This window comes from Macrobrachium nipponense, chromosome 20 (genome assembly GCF_015104395.2).
Source record: "Macrobrachium nipponense isolate FS-2020 chromosome 20, ASM1510439v2, whole genome shotgun sequence".
Taxonomy (NCBI): domain Eukaryota; kingdom Metazoa; phylum Arthropoda; class Malacostraca; order Decapoda; family Palaemonidae; genus Macrobrachium; species Macrobrachium nipponense.
This window is the reverse complement of record NC_061089.1, coordinates 37,670,495-37,685,494: the sequence shown is the minus strand read 5'-3', so window position 1 is coordinate 37,685,494 and position 15,000 is coordinate 37,670,495. Positions and strand designations below refer to the sequence as shown.

The following is a 15,000-nucleotide window of genomic DNA, read 5'->3' as shown; positions in this document are numbered from 1 at the left end:
ACAGAACTCTCTCTCTCTCTCTCTCTCTCTCTCTCTCTCTCTCTCTCTCTCATCTTCCTCCCTCTCTCCTTTAAATCTTAAATTAAATCTTAAGTAACATTTGCAGTATCTTCAGGAACACGTTTGCAGGCAGTTCTTAAGGACACATTCGCCATCCTTTCCCGATCCTGTTCCCTGTCATCTATGCCAACTCCTTCAAAGTAAATTGGTGTTAGTCACCAAGGCCACATGGTAGAAGGAACTCAACTGCTCTATATTCATAGCACGAGGCTCGCGAGAAAGGGATCTATTATACCACTACCCTTAGTATCACATGCGCATGGCTATGGATGCTGTAGCTTAGAATCAGTTCGTTTGCCAAATGAGCAGGGACTACTCTTCCCAGTACAGTCGTTTAAAAATAAAAGAAGTTCAGAAAAAGCTAGTTGTGCGGGTAGTACAACTTAACGTTTTGCAGATCGGATAAATTTTAATTTTTCGGAACTTAATTAAAATTACTCGCTAACTGATCAGTAGTATGTCGTTTAATGTAGAGGTCGGAGAAACTGATTTCTTCATCATTTCTACTCGTGAGATGTTCGTGTCATTGTATGAGATTAATCCTTCATGGGGATACTTTTATGATTGTCATTGCAGTCTGTTGTATCAGTGAACATGACTCATAGCGAGCGTGTGTTCACGGTCAAGGCTTCGGAGTGCTCTTGGGGATAACATTTTTCAGAATCTACCGACAGAGTTGAAGACTTATGTTTTTCTCCCCTCTGTCTCTCGGTGTGTCTGCAGTGTCTTCCATGTCATTGCAATAGCTACACGGCTGTATGGCTGGATTTGGTCACTCGGTACAAAAGAAAACAGTCATGCGTGAATGTACTTCAAAAGAGTTTGTCCATTTGCCGTCCGTCGAAGTCTGTCGCACAGGTCAACGCTTCTCCAACACTTTGGAAGGGTTTTCATCCAAAGTATCATACATGATGCCCAAAAAAGTAGGTTGTCCATCTGTGTTACAGTCATGCTTAACTTCTCATTATCACGATGATAAGTTTAGATTGATACACACACTACCAAGAAGTTCAGTTGGATGCCCCATGTACTTGGGCAGTATTATCATGAACTCCTTAGATTAATGAAACTATTTATATGGATTGTGATTTTCACAGGACAGGAGATTAGATAAAAGTCATTTAGGCTTCTGAGTATTGCACATGATATAGAATTTTAATCTGTGTGTTTTTTTTTATGTTATACAGCGAATAAAAAGCCTGCATAACCTCATACACAATTGGCCAGTATATTAAGGCCGCCTCAGGTTGTAACGTTTAACTTACAAGGGCTACAAATATAGCCTATTTTTATTTATTTGAAAATCTCCCATATATCTACGTTTAATCTAGCGTATTTTTATTTGATGTGCGTCGTTTTATGTTAAAAGTTTACGATGGTTTGACATAATCTATTTGTCTTTCTACTGAAATGTCAGCAAGTATGGCATAAGTTGCATTGGTGTTCATGGAGAAGAATCGCTGCGTATTTTTTTTTACAATCATTTTAAAATTCGTCACCCGTTTTGATTTTAAACGGTAGAGTCGTGGATTAGTTTTATATTTGTTATACTTTCTTCATAGTGACTCCTTGGGTTTCCTTACATTAGCCATGATGGGAGAGAGGAAAACGGCCACCTAGCCAAGTCATTCAGCTTCTGAATTATTATAGAAGATATAGGGTAGAATTACGTAGAATGCGATGGCTAGTCTTCGTGCCCGTATTGACTCTGTTCAAGAGCAGTATTCTTACGTCAGTACCGTATGGTAATCTACTGAAATTGTACACTCATGAAACGCTTTGCTAATCTGTTAACTTATATATACTTAAGTTTAGAGATATATATCTACTATGTATTTCTCTGTAGTAGCATGTAGGATCTTTTGTAAAAGTTAGAACTGGAGAGAAGTAATGTGGCAATGGTGTAGTCGAGTGGCGGTTAAAGACAGTGATAGTGGGGTCGATTTAAATGGAACCAGTAGTATGATAAGCGTAAAGGAGGTGGGAGTGGAAATTGTAACGAAGTATGTGGAGGATGGATGTTGGGCCGGAACCCCCCCCTCTCCCTCCCTAAACTCCTTAGGATGGGAGGGCTGGGGAGGGGGGGACAGGGGAAGAGCTTGCCTTGCCGTGACGGTAAAAGAGTATTATGGTCGTTGGGCTTTCGGGGAGCAGCAACGTCAATGCGTGTCTGATGAGAGGTTGTGAAGCACCTGACTTTTTTTTTTATCGTTTCAGTTGCTTGTTTTTGTTGAGACCAGTTTCTACTAAGAACGTTTACTCTTAGCGCGAAAATTGTTAACGTTTTCCTTACATATTCTGTGTTTGTGCCAACGATATTTTTGCTTCTTTGGTATTTGGACTTGTAAGTTCCACGAAGGACATTGCAGAATTTACTCGGTAAGTTTCCAAAATTATATAGTCTTAGTGAGAGAGAGAGAGAGAGAGAGAGAGAGAGAGAGAGAGAGAGAGAGAGAGAGAGAGAGAGAGAGAGAGAGAGAGAGAGCATTTAGTACGTGAGTTTGAATGGCAAGTTCGGTCGAACCGTGAAAACAGGAATGAGCCACATTCCGAAGTCCCCCTTCCCCCTCCCCAAGTGCTTTCATAGTAAACCATGTAGACATTATGCTCAGTTCTTAGATTATAATCTTGTATGAACAACCACTCAGGGTCGTATGCGAACTTGCATGAAAAGACAATTGAGCATGGATGAATGTTACCACGATCCACTACAATTTAGCATGGATGAATGCTACCACGAACCACTTCTCCCTAGCAGGGGCGTTGTCTGCCAGAAAAAAAAAATACAAATCGTCGGTGCTTCATTCCCCCAATTCCAGTGATTGACTCCTTTGAACTCGACAACTCGCACGTTTGAAATAACTAGATGGGGATCTTGTTAAAAGACCCATTCAGTAGCCAACCTGGAGTTCATCAAGGAGTAAATAAATGCGTTTGTGCATATGACGAACCCAAGCTCACATTACTGTAACGGTCGAGAATAGCTTCGACGTTAGTTGGAACTTCAACGAACCACCCGAATGCGGTCGATGTTTTTACAATTTATTTTTGGTGATTCATAACGTGGCCGTTAACATAACCATATTATTTAATGGCATTTACGATTGCTTTTTTTTTTTTCAGACACTTGGCAAGTATATTTGCCTACGTGATAAAATTCTAGTAATCGATTTCAGTAATTTTGTGTGTTCGAGTTACCGTTCTGTTTTTATTGAATTTTGCTTTCATTTACATACATCATTCACCTTCTCTTGGCAGGTATCACTTTATTTAGAATTTTGCTACCATAACGTAATACTAATATGGTAATGATTGTGTATTTCTCCTGAATTTCCTAAAAACCGTGACCACCGAAAGATAGATCTATTTCCGCTGGTCTTGATCATACGCTGAAGCGGCTGTACTAGTCTTTTCAAAGAATGATTAAGTGAATTTGAATAAAAACGATTATCATCTTGACAAAAGCCACCGTGAATATTTTCTACATATCTCTGTTAACAGCAATGCCACACAGTTTTTAACCCAAGCTAAATGGTACTTTAAACTTAACATTCAATTTAATTAGTTTATTAAAAAAAACATATTTAATCAAAAATGGAAGTAGACAAAAATACTGTCAATAATGTAGCCAATAAGTATAGAAGGCTGATTAGTTAAGGACCGTTAAGGTAAGGTGTCACTGGACTGAAATATTTCATTTCGTATCTCTTCTCTTCAACAAACTAATTATAATTAGTCTCAACATTCTGATGGCACTTGTAACCACAAGATATAATAAACAGTTGTGTCTCTCAATCGTTATTTTATTCTTTTGCAGTTTTTTATTGTTATCTCTTGCTGAGCGCCTCAGTGGCGTGATCGGTATGGTCTTGGCCTACCACCTTGGTGGCCGCGAGTTCGATTCTCGGGCATTTCACTGAGATGTGAGAGATGTGTATTTCTGGTAATAGAAATTCACTCTCGACGTGGTTCGAAAGTCACGTAAGCCGTTGAAGAATGTAATCTCCAGTGCAACTTTTCTTAAAGCAACAGACTATATAATCAACTTGAAGGGAAGATGAGACATAGCATTGACATGAAGATTAATTAAGGAAAATAGCTGATTTCTGTGTGAGAGAGTTACTGCACTTGTCTGATTACTATACATATAATGTAATTGAAACCAACGTGATTATATCTCCATATCCCCTGATTTCACCACACACACACACACACACACACACACAGAGGCAGGGACGTCCTTCAGTCTGAACAGCCTTCAGACATAGACTATAAAGGATGTCGATTTGTTATCAAAGGATGCCGAACAGGTTAAGTACCTTCTAGAACCGTGGCTTTCCATCCTGCTTGGACGTATAAAGTATCCTTCAGTAGGATCTGGAGAGTTGTCGTAGCTCTGCCCTTGAGGGATGGTAAATCAATGTGACTTAAGGAAGTCCTTCTGTAGCCTGGTAGACAGGAAACCTTCTTTTGGCTTCCTTTTAAGGAGGAATGTTTTTCGACCTAAAATATTAAGCGAATTCTATAAATCCGGTAGAAGGGAAAAACAGTTCGTGAAACTGATAAAAACAAAGTTATATAAATTTTAGAAGCCGTTCTAAGGAGATTACCTTTTGAGAAAAATAGAAGTATATTGTGAATATCTAAAGATGAGTGTTTTATGCATTGCTACGTAGTTGATTATTTGAACCAAAACTATTTTTAGTCAAACATTTTGTATGTCAATGACAAAGTTGAATAATTTCCTATATTTAAGCTGCTATGTTTCGCCTAGTTTGTACTTACACAGTAGATAGATATGACAGATAGACATATGGACGGAATGTTGAATTATTGTCATGTAAAAGAAAAAGGTGTCATAGTTATGTATGGTTCAGTAATGGAAAGAAGGGAAAAGATAAAATGGAATTTAGAGCACTGTATCGCTTCTTTGAATCATTAACAGAATAAACAATGCGCGATCCGACCTCCAGCTTACTCGGGACGCATGCGTGTATATAATATATATATATATATATAATTATATATATATATATATATATATATATATATATATATATACACGCATTAAGCTACAAACGTCCTTTAATATCTAATTGCTCTACCTCGGAATTACTATATTTTCATATATGGTAACCGAAGGGAAATTTTTTAGTCGATAATAAATTCGTCGGCTCCTGAAAATACACACACACACACACACATATTTGAATCATGCATTCTTTGTGCCCCGAATGCCAAGTTATTTATGGTAGTAAGGGCATTATAGTAGTCTGTCTTTCAAGTTAAGCCTTATACCCGGAATCCGAATTCTGTAATTGTGGTGGGTTGATTTGGAGGAACTTCAGGAGCAGTAGTTGGGGAGGGCGACTGTGTAAACAGTGCCTTTCTGCCCTAACAACAAGAACCTCCCGAACGGTAAACATTCGGAAACCTCCTCAATATCTCCCATTCTCCCTTCCTTTGTTCCTTAAGACAAAATGTAAAACGCATGCGCGCGTTTGTGCATGCTGAGCCTGTGCAAATGTTTTACGCCCATGTGTATGTGGTGTAAAGTTTCCATATAAAACAAATAATTGCTATAGAATGGTAAACATTTGGAAAACATGGTCATTATATCATGGGAAATAGATACCTAGATTGTAATTTTAGCTCCTTTAATCCGTGGATAGCAATTCATAGTAATGTGTACATAACCTCATCCCTTCATTTTTGACTATCAGATTGATAGATCCAGAAGTCCTCTCTCGATGTGCGATTTTGGAAGCATTTAGCTTGTTTTCTTTGGGAATGTCGTTTGGTACCCACACTGAATTTGGGAGGTTAGTTTTCATTAGTTTGTATGTTTGTTTGTATGGTGTTTTTACGTTACATGGAACCAGTGGTTATTCAGCAACGGAACCAACGGTGTTACGTGACTTCCGAACCACATCGAGAGTTAACTTCTATAACCAGAAATACACATCTCAGAGCTTTCATTAGTCACATATATGTTAGATAAAGCAGAGGAATTCGTTAGCTGTCGATAAGCCTCTATGGACTTGAAAAAAAGAGGTTTGATGTCATTTAATTCAAGTAGTTCATTCTACCAGCTCCTTTTCCTGTATGAACTCGTACTTAGAAAGCTTAGCGAATTGTAAGTAGTAATAATTACCCAAGCCGACACCCTAATCGGAAAAGAATGCTACAAGTCTAAGAGAGTCAGAAAAAGTAACACTGACATTAAGATGGTGCAAAGAGAACTGTTAAGGAAGAAAAAAATAAGTGGAAAGAATGACACGGTTAAGCAGCACGAGCCAGCACGCCATGAAAATTAGAATCAGCTGAGCCTGCTCGACGATAAAACATTTTCACCCAGTTTGAATGAATGGAGTTCCAGTACATAATTGAGGACTTACACAATCTGGGTAAAGTTGGAACGAAACCTCAAAAATATTAAAGCCTGGGAAAGTTGAACTCTTGAAGATACTTTTGTACAGTAGAATTACTTACATTTTGAAAACGCCTTGCTCAAATCATCTGCATATTGCCTGCTCAAATTTGTTGTCGTCCTGAGAACTTCTTTGTGTCGGTTGTGGTAACGAGCCCACGAAGAGTCCCGCTTTCCATTAAGGAAACCTTCCGGAAGTGCAGCAAAATTGCATGTGGTTTACGTGTGGCGTGAGGATTTTCCCTCTGTGTTCCCAAGCCATTGCTTTCCCCTCTGTGTTCCCAAGCCATTGCTTTCCCCATGCCTGGACGCGGCTGATGTTGCTTGCCAACCGAAGGCTTAAGACTCCTCTCGTGTACGAGTTGTGCGGTTATTTGATTGTATTCTTCTTGTCATAAGTTTTTTGTTTTAAACTGCGTTGTTCTTAAAACAATTTAGCTAATGGTTTTGGAAGAACGATATCCTTAGTTTAGGACACACGACAGCGCGATAAAACTGAGAGATAATATAAATTGTTCCGAAAATGTGTTTTGAAGATATCTGAAGAACTATTTGCAAACTGCGACAGCTGGTGAGGAATAACTGTTCAGATACGTCGACCTATTTAAAAGGGAGGATGTCTGCCAAAAGTTATATAGAGGGGGGGGGGGTGGATTTTCAATTTCTATATGTTGTTAGGAGGGAGGTGATGTCAAGTTTGGATAGGGTAAAGTAGGTTAGGTTACATCTGGTCAGGTAGGCTCTGTCGTCGCAAGTTAGGGAAGGTTGTTAACTATGCAAAATCAAGTTAATTGTTATGATACATCCGTTATGCAGTACCTTGAATGAAGAGGTTAAGATTCTTAGATATTCGATGATGTGTCTCGGAGGGAGGTATTTTGTAACGAACTTGAAGGGGAAAAGAATGTTAATAACGGTATAGTTAAGGGGCAGAATGTAAGTGGCCACTTGCTGCGGGGTGGGGGTGGGGCGGGGGGTGTCTTCAGTTGATCCCATACATCTATTCATCACTGGATTTATTTACTCCAAAATTAAAGGTATGAATTATATTTACTGATATATACATGTTTGCTGCTCTATAGGCTACTCATACGAATAGTATTGAGAAACGGTGTTAGATGGAGGACAGCCAAGTTCAGAATGGCTTTCCATACCTTCTTTCTAAAAGTGATTTGATGATGCTAAACACAATCATCATAAGGCTTTCATGTGTTAATTCGTAGTAACAGGTGACTTAACGTACAAGTGATTGGGATTTACCGTCGTGAATTTTGTGTTAAGTATATATATATTCTCTGGATAATACAGAAGGCTCTCCACTTTCCATTTTACGGTGGTAACATTTTCTGAAAACGTGTAAAAAAGTGCACATATTCAATTTATGCGCTTCTTTTAATTGTCCTTTGCTAATATCCTGAAACTGACCATGGCTTCCCAGAATTTATTCTTTTCGGTGCATCATTTAAAAAAAATTTTAAACAGTTAATTTGTAAGGATAAGACTGTACGTTTATTTTATTAAGACTAGTAGTTCGCCACTATTTTGCAAATCTATAAGTTTACAAACTTGCATCATGTTTCCTCAAGAATGTTTAAGCATTACGTAAATGTCAAGTATTTTTCAGAACTCTTAGTTATGCATGTCCTTGTGGTCATCACAGACTGAAGTTACATAGTATATGGCTCTTCTACTCATCCGATTTGTTTTCGACATCATTTCCTTAGTTTTTAACTGAATGACCACAATTTTCACAATATAAGCTGTATAATTTTGTGGTTTACCCTCAGACATCTTAATGCAATAACGACTTCGTTCGTGAGCACCATTCCCTTTTATTAGAATCCACTTCTCCCACCCTTTAACTGGACGGTATTCATCTCGGTTTGGTACGTAACACGAGGTTGTCATTTAAGATCGAGCAAATTGTTATTTGCTGTATTCAGCATTTTAAAGCAAAGCTAATGACATGAACAGAATTTACGGTGATCATTGTTTGCATTGTTTGTAATAACAAACAGATGAGCCGGGAAAAAGGCCCAATACTTTGAGGTTTGGTATTCATAAAAGGGCACGTTTTATTGGCGTTAAAAAACTTGCACTTGAAAGAATCTTGTTGACTTGCCTTTGATAATGTTACAGATTAACTTAATGGGATCGAGTTCAGGTTTCAGATGTAAAGAGATGGAATAATGTATTTGACTAACTTATGTTAATATTCATACTATATATTTGCGGAATGAAACCTAGCACTTGTCTTTGGAAGTGGCAGCGGTGTGTGTATTGTAGGTTAAAAGAATATTAATATGAAGGAAAGGTGGGTGTTGGCCGTTTCTATAACTCGTCAGAATTAGATACATAGCTTGACGAGTATGTTTGTGGTCTACTAGTACTAGTTTACTTCGTATTTTGCATTGGTGACGAGTCTCTACAGATTTTACTAAATAAAAAAGATTTTCGTGGTGCCCTAATTTCCTTTATGTTAAACCCGTTTTGTTTCTGTTAGCTCTTTTTACCAATTCGAATGTTCAATAACTTGCACAATTTAAAGGTATAAAGAACATTAGTGTGAACTCGTTATCCAATCAACCATGATAGACGTTGAAAAGTGTTCTTTAGTGGTGTTGATTACTTAATGCTTTAAGTTGTCTTTGAATTACGTTATGTCAACAGCGCAGTCCCTGCAACAAAGCAGAAATTCTAAGTTAAGCACAGGTCTGTAAATTACTCCATGTTGTGGTTTTCTCTTGCGATTAGATCCATGAGTTCTAAGAAAATTGTGATACAAAGGTACTCGGCGAAAAGCTTTTGGGTTGAAACGTTCTCAGCGACGCAAAAAGGAGCTATATATAACCGAAGTTCCGAAAATCCTTACTTTAGGTTATGATTTGTCGTTCCCATGCCGTCTGTATATGTAATATATATACGGTGCTTTGCTTGTGTCTTGAACGACTCATATGAAGGTGTAGCGGGAGAAAATAATATGCGACCCAACCGTACTTCACTTTGGTTTCATATACAGCCCTCCACAGGGATGATTCCCTCTCTGGCTGACCCCTGTACGTTTTCACCTCCTAAAAACCGGAAGGTTGTAGAAAACAAGTAAGAAAAGAATGTTTAATTACCCTTCGTTGTTTTATGCGCAGATGATTCTCAAGTAACCAACGCATAGATTATTATTATCCGATTTGCTGGCATTCGGTATTCTCATTTTGAAAGGAACAGTGAGACAGTGACAGTCAGATTTATCATAGTTAGTGTGAGTTTGTATATCCACATATATACAGTGCAATATTACCAAGATATTTCATTTTTTCCCATCTTCACGTTTTGAGGAAGTAGGGAAATGTTTTCATGGATCATTTTGTTGTTGCCAGGATTATTTTAGCGGCCGATCTCTTATAAACGGAGCAAGAAGTGTTTGTTCACCTTCGATCATGGAGGTGAAGACTACACTACACCACTTCACAGTGATTCGCTACTAAAATTGGTTTTCTGTAACGACCGCTGTTACACAGCCTGTAACAGTTTCTTGGATGCGTTCTCTCTCTCTCTCTCTAGAAGAAGAAGAAGAAGAAGAAGACCGTATTTCAAATTCGGTCGTTGAGTTTCCCACATTACTAGACGTCATATTTCCCTATTTTGTAGAAATGAAGTAAATAATCTTTTCATCTTTTTCATTTCGTCCTCATTCCCTGGTTGATTCTATCTCGGTCTCATTTCCCCTCCCACGATGAGAGAGAGAGAGAGAGAGAGAGAGAGAGAGAGAGAGAGAGAGAGAGAGATAGCGCCACTTTTATCCACGGCTGAGCATGTGTACTGTAGGCTCTCTTATTTTTTTCTTTGTAGGAAATGCTGCAGATTTTATTATTGTAATTTTTACTACGTGAAAATTCATAAATCGTCTTTTGTAAGTTTTGTACATTATACGAACCTTTATGCAACGAGAAGGCAATTTTGTTTTGTAGTAATGGTGCGCTTCGTCGTAATCAAGAGGAAATGAAAATCACTCGTTAAGCGGAAAAACTTTGACCACATTCTGCGTTACTTCATTTCGGAGAATTTTTCGTGTCGGATATGATAATTATCTTTTATCAACAGTATAAAAACGTTTAAAGGAAAATAATTTTCTAAAACTCATATATCCACTTTTCCTCTAGGGCTTTGTGTAAGGAAAACTCAAATTCCGTACAGATCTTATTCTTTTTATTATATTTGTTATAGTAGTACTACTGATTGTTCATACACTTAATGACTACTGTAAGTAACCTGTCATATTATTTTGCTCACCATATATTTTGTTTTGTAATTCAGCTCCACCATCATGTTGTTTAAGATACCGAGAAACGAGATGAAAGAGTGTTTTTACGGAGGTGAGGTGAGTTGGTTAACGAGAGGAGAGGAGAGAAGACGATCTCACTGTTTATTCAGATTCCTTTAGTGCCTTTGTGGCCATCAGGGAATTTAGCCCTTCTAATCCAACAATTTATAGAATCCAAGGACTACTGCTCTGTTGGCTTGTCTCCAGATATAGATCAGTCCAGTTTCGTTGAAAATTGGATAGTATTGATTATCCCCCAGTTCCTTATACTGACATGAAAGGGCCTATTCGGTCATATGTTGAGCTAAGTTGGCAAAATAAATGGAGTTCTTCCTTGCTAAATCTGTTTATTTACTCACATGGCATTCGGTATTCTCATTTTGAAAGGAACATTCAGTCAGTGACACTCAGATTTATTATAGTGTGAGTTTGTATATCCACATATATACAGTGCAGTATTACCAAGACATTTTCATTTTTTCGCTAAAGAACTTAAATATCAGAAAATCCGTCCATTTATCGACTTGGTCATCATTATTCCGGAGAAATCGGGGTCCTGAGACTAGGCTGAGATTAGGCGATATTCATATAACCAACAAGTTCATCCTGGAGATTTAAATAACATTTCAAGGGGGTTATTGAAATTTGCTTAGTTAAATCGTTGTCCAAGGCAGGAATGGACCACCTATGTGTGATAAGTATTTGTGATACTCTCTTTACTGTGTAGCGCATACTGGTTGACGACGGTCCCCAGCACGTAGAGCGAAGGCGGCAACAATTTCATGTTCCTGAGAAGAGGTTTGAAATGATGTTGTTGTTATCCTGGACTTTTGAATAGATGTTAAAATATTTTGTAACATTCCACTATTTTTGCTAGCCTTTTAATAATTTTCATTACTGTACTGAATAACCAAGCAGATCCAGTGCCAGGTCGTTTGACCACACTTAAACTCAAATCAAATCAGTACTGTAATTTTGTTGCTTGCTTGACTAATGCCATGCTTAAACTTTGTAGGTCATATTATACAACACTATCTGTTCCTTCTAAATCTGTTTATTTATTTTAACATAATCCAGAAGACTGTTATTTCATTCTTTCGTACTTATTGCGTTATATTTACTGTGACTGCGGCCACGGGAATAGTTTCCTAGTTGCTGGACAGCGCGCACGTACTCCTTCAGAGATCTCCCACACAAAGGAATAGGCGCTTGTTATAGAATTAAGACCAAAAATAATGATCTTTTCAAGAGCCGCTATCGTGTTTTACCAAAGCAGAATTGTATTGACTTGCATTCGTTAGTTACATAGCCTTATGGAACCCTCGCGTGCACACTTGTATATTGTAATATGTGTGTAAATTGTTTATATTTTTATATTGTTAATATGTACTGAGTTCTGTGCAAGCTTACATATTTCGTTTCGTGAAATGATTAATGTAAAAACTTCAAGCATAATGAGCCAAAGTGTTTTTATGTTGAATTCATGATCAGCTTTTAGCCTGTTATGACAAATGCTGTACTTTGCAGTAGAAAAATTGCACATGACTTTGCGTGTTAATGATTTTGCATATTGGCAATTCACTTGACCCTTATAGGGAATATTACCACGAATCAGACACTGAATTATCACCGTCAGTTAATGTTGACTGGTGACGATATTTTATCCTCAATTTCTTGAAAATATTCCCCATAACGGTAAGTGAATTTACGATACACCAATATCAAGCCCCAGAGAGAGGAGCCCTTCGAATGACTGTATGCTGAAAAGTAGGCAAGTGCAGACGCCGGCGCTCGTGACGGAGAATACAACCGGTGATCCTAAAGCACGAAATGGCAGAGGTCAGTTCATGAGTTAAGCCAAGGTCTTTAGACCTTGAGTTAAGCTATCGAAGTCTAACAGCAAGTTTCGTCGCGTGTGTCTATTTTTAGATGACTGAAGGATGTGATGTGACTACCTGCGACAATGGCAGATGGAAATTGTTTTCTTTTCTGCATCTGTCCTTTTATTTCTATAATTTTTTTTTTAATTAACATAAATTCCCACCCCAAAGTGGAACCGCGCAGGTTAAATTTAGGAGGTAATTGGCGTATATAGCTGAAATTTATGCACATTGTGAATATGGATAATTACTATAGTTGTTTAACTATCCCGCCACCTCTCTTAAGAAATTTATTCGGAATGTTAAAATGCAACTTGTGGGCAGAAGGTAGTAATTAACTATGGGGAAAAGCCGGATTTGGACGTTTTTGTTATCACAATATGAAATGACATTTGTTTCCTGTTAAAAATTTACGTCATGGAGATGCTTAAAATAATTACAGAGCTTCACCACAATGAATCTGGACAGGGGAAACTCGTGTCTAAACCGGAAATTCCTCAAACTTAAACTTTTCTGGAAACAAGAAGAAGCGTCGGTAAACCCAAGGAAGGTTGTATGCTGTATATTGGGGACTGTCTATATGCTCGTGTTTCATACAGCGGTTGGCAAGTTGTTAAATACCTTTACAGACACAAAGAATGCTGCAGTTAATATTCACAGCAAAACCTATACTCGGTTTTTTCCATCTGTCCACCCGCCTGTGGTGTTTGTGTATGGTAACACTGTGTCCCAGGCTTTAGATAGTTACATTCAGCTTATATTCAACAATAGTAATAATATTCTATTTCGAATATTAACGGTGTAATTCGCATACAGTAAATTATTAAAACACTTTTCAGTTGCAAATGTACACCCAGGTATCCTTTTATTTACCTAAAACTTACACATAGCGTAACTATCTAAAGCTCGGGACGTAGTGTTACCATACGCAAACACCACCGGCGTTTGCTGTAATTATTAAGAAAATATAGGGAAATTAAAATTGTGTGTGTGTGTGTGTAACAGAGCTGTAAACTTAAACATTTGACTTTACTATCTATTGCTGCTTTACTGAAGATTGTAAATGTGTGTCGGCGATAGCATCTCTGATTTTAATGAATGATGTCCATGTGTGTCCGATGCCACTGTGAAGGTTGTTTGCAGGGTACGTTCTGCCGCAGCTACATTGCTTTCGGCCTTTGAAATTTCAGCTATTCCATTTTGCCTCTAGCTTTCCAACTGAAATCTTGTCGTCCCAGTTTTCTTCTCTCACTCACGAATAAATTGCCGAATCATGTTACTTAAAAGTGGCCTTGGTATACTATTTACAACCGTAATACTAAAAATTGATATTAATATTGTAGGATATGTACAGACTAGTAATTCTGATTATATTTTACGTGTTATGCATTATGCTGGTGTAGATTATATATATGTATCTATATATATATATATATATATATATATATATATAATATATATGTGTGTGTGTGTGTGTGTGTGTGTATATATATATATATTATATATATATATATATATATATATATTATATATATATGGTATTGGTGTGTGTGTGTGTGTAATAATTATATTATAGATATATATATATCTATATATTAAAAATAGTATATATATATATATATATATATAGAAGATGAGAAAAAATAAACGTGTTTAAGATTAGTGAATAGAACAACAAGCCTGATAGGAATTTAAGATTTCCTCTCTCTCCCAGAAATCTCTGGTTTTCTGCTGCTCAAGAGGCACAGGTCTCAGATCTCGGAACTTGAGGAATGCATAGGGGTGGGAACTGCAGAATGCAGAGAATGTATGCTGTTACTGCTATTTACTATATAGATATATAGATATATAGATAGATAGATATAGATAGATATAGATATATATAGATATAATAATATAATATAATATAATATATATATCATATAATAATAATATAATATTATAAATTATATAAAGATATATATTAATATAATAATATATATATATATATAGGTATTATATTAGAATATAGGTATATATAAGTATATATATATAGAGATATATATAGATATATAGATATAGATATACAGTAGTACCTCGAGATATGAAAGGCTCTACTTACGAAAAACTCGAGATACGAAAGCCAATGCAAAAAATTTTACTGCTCTACATACGAAAAGTTTTCAAGATACGAAAGGTTGTTGCTGTAAAGTCCCGAGATTCGCTCGGACCACCGAGAACAATTTTAAAACTCCCGCGCCGCCAACTGAGTAAACTCGCCACCATCCTCCCGCTCTCCCATTGGTTCCTGATGCTAGTCACCCCATAAGGTC

General features: G+C 37.2%; 1 protein-coding gene and 1 long non-coding RNA gene across 10 annotated transcripts in view; one reads left to right on the top strand and one right to left on the bottom strand.

Moving 5' to 3' along the window:
* The window catches only part of LOC135224954 (uncharacterized), a 401,986-nt gene that overhangs the window by 17,551 nt on the left and 369,435 nt on the right, over positions 1–15,000 (bottom strand). The window lies entirely within an intron of this gene.
* Positions 1–15,000, top strand: part of LOC135224874 (MICAL-like protein 1) — a 226,454-nt gene that overhangs the window by 149,013 nt on the left and 62,441 nt on the right. The window contains exon 1 of one of the 9 annotated variants that reach the window (XM_064264252.1): positions 2,298–2,439. The exons of the other annotated variants lie outside the window; for them this stretch is intronic. The gene's annotated coding sequence lies outside the window, so the exon portion shown is untranslated. Of the gene's footprint in view, positions 1–2,297; positions 2,440–15,000 lie in introns of those variants that run through there. 9 annotated transcript variants of the gene reach the window in all.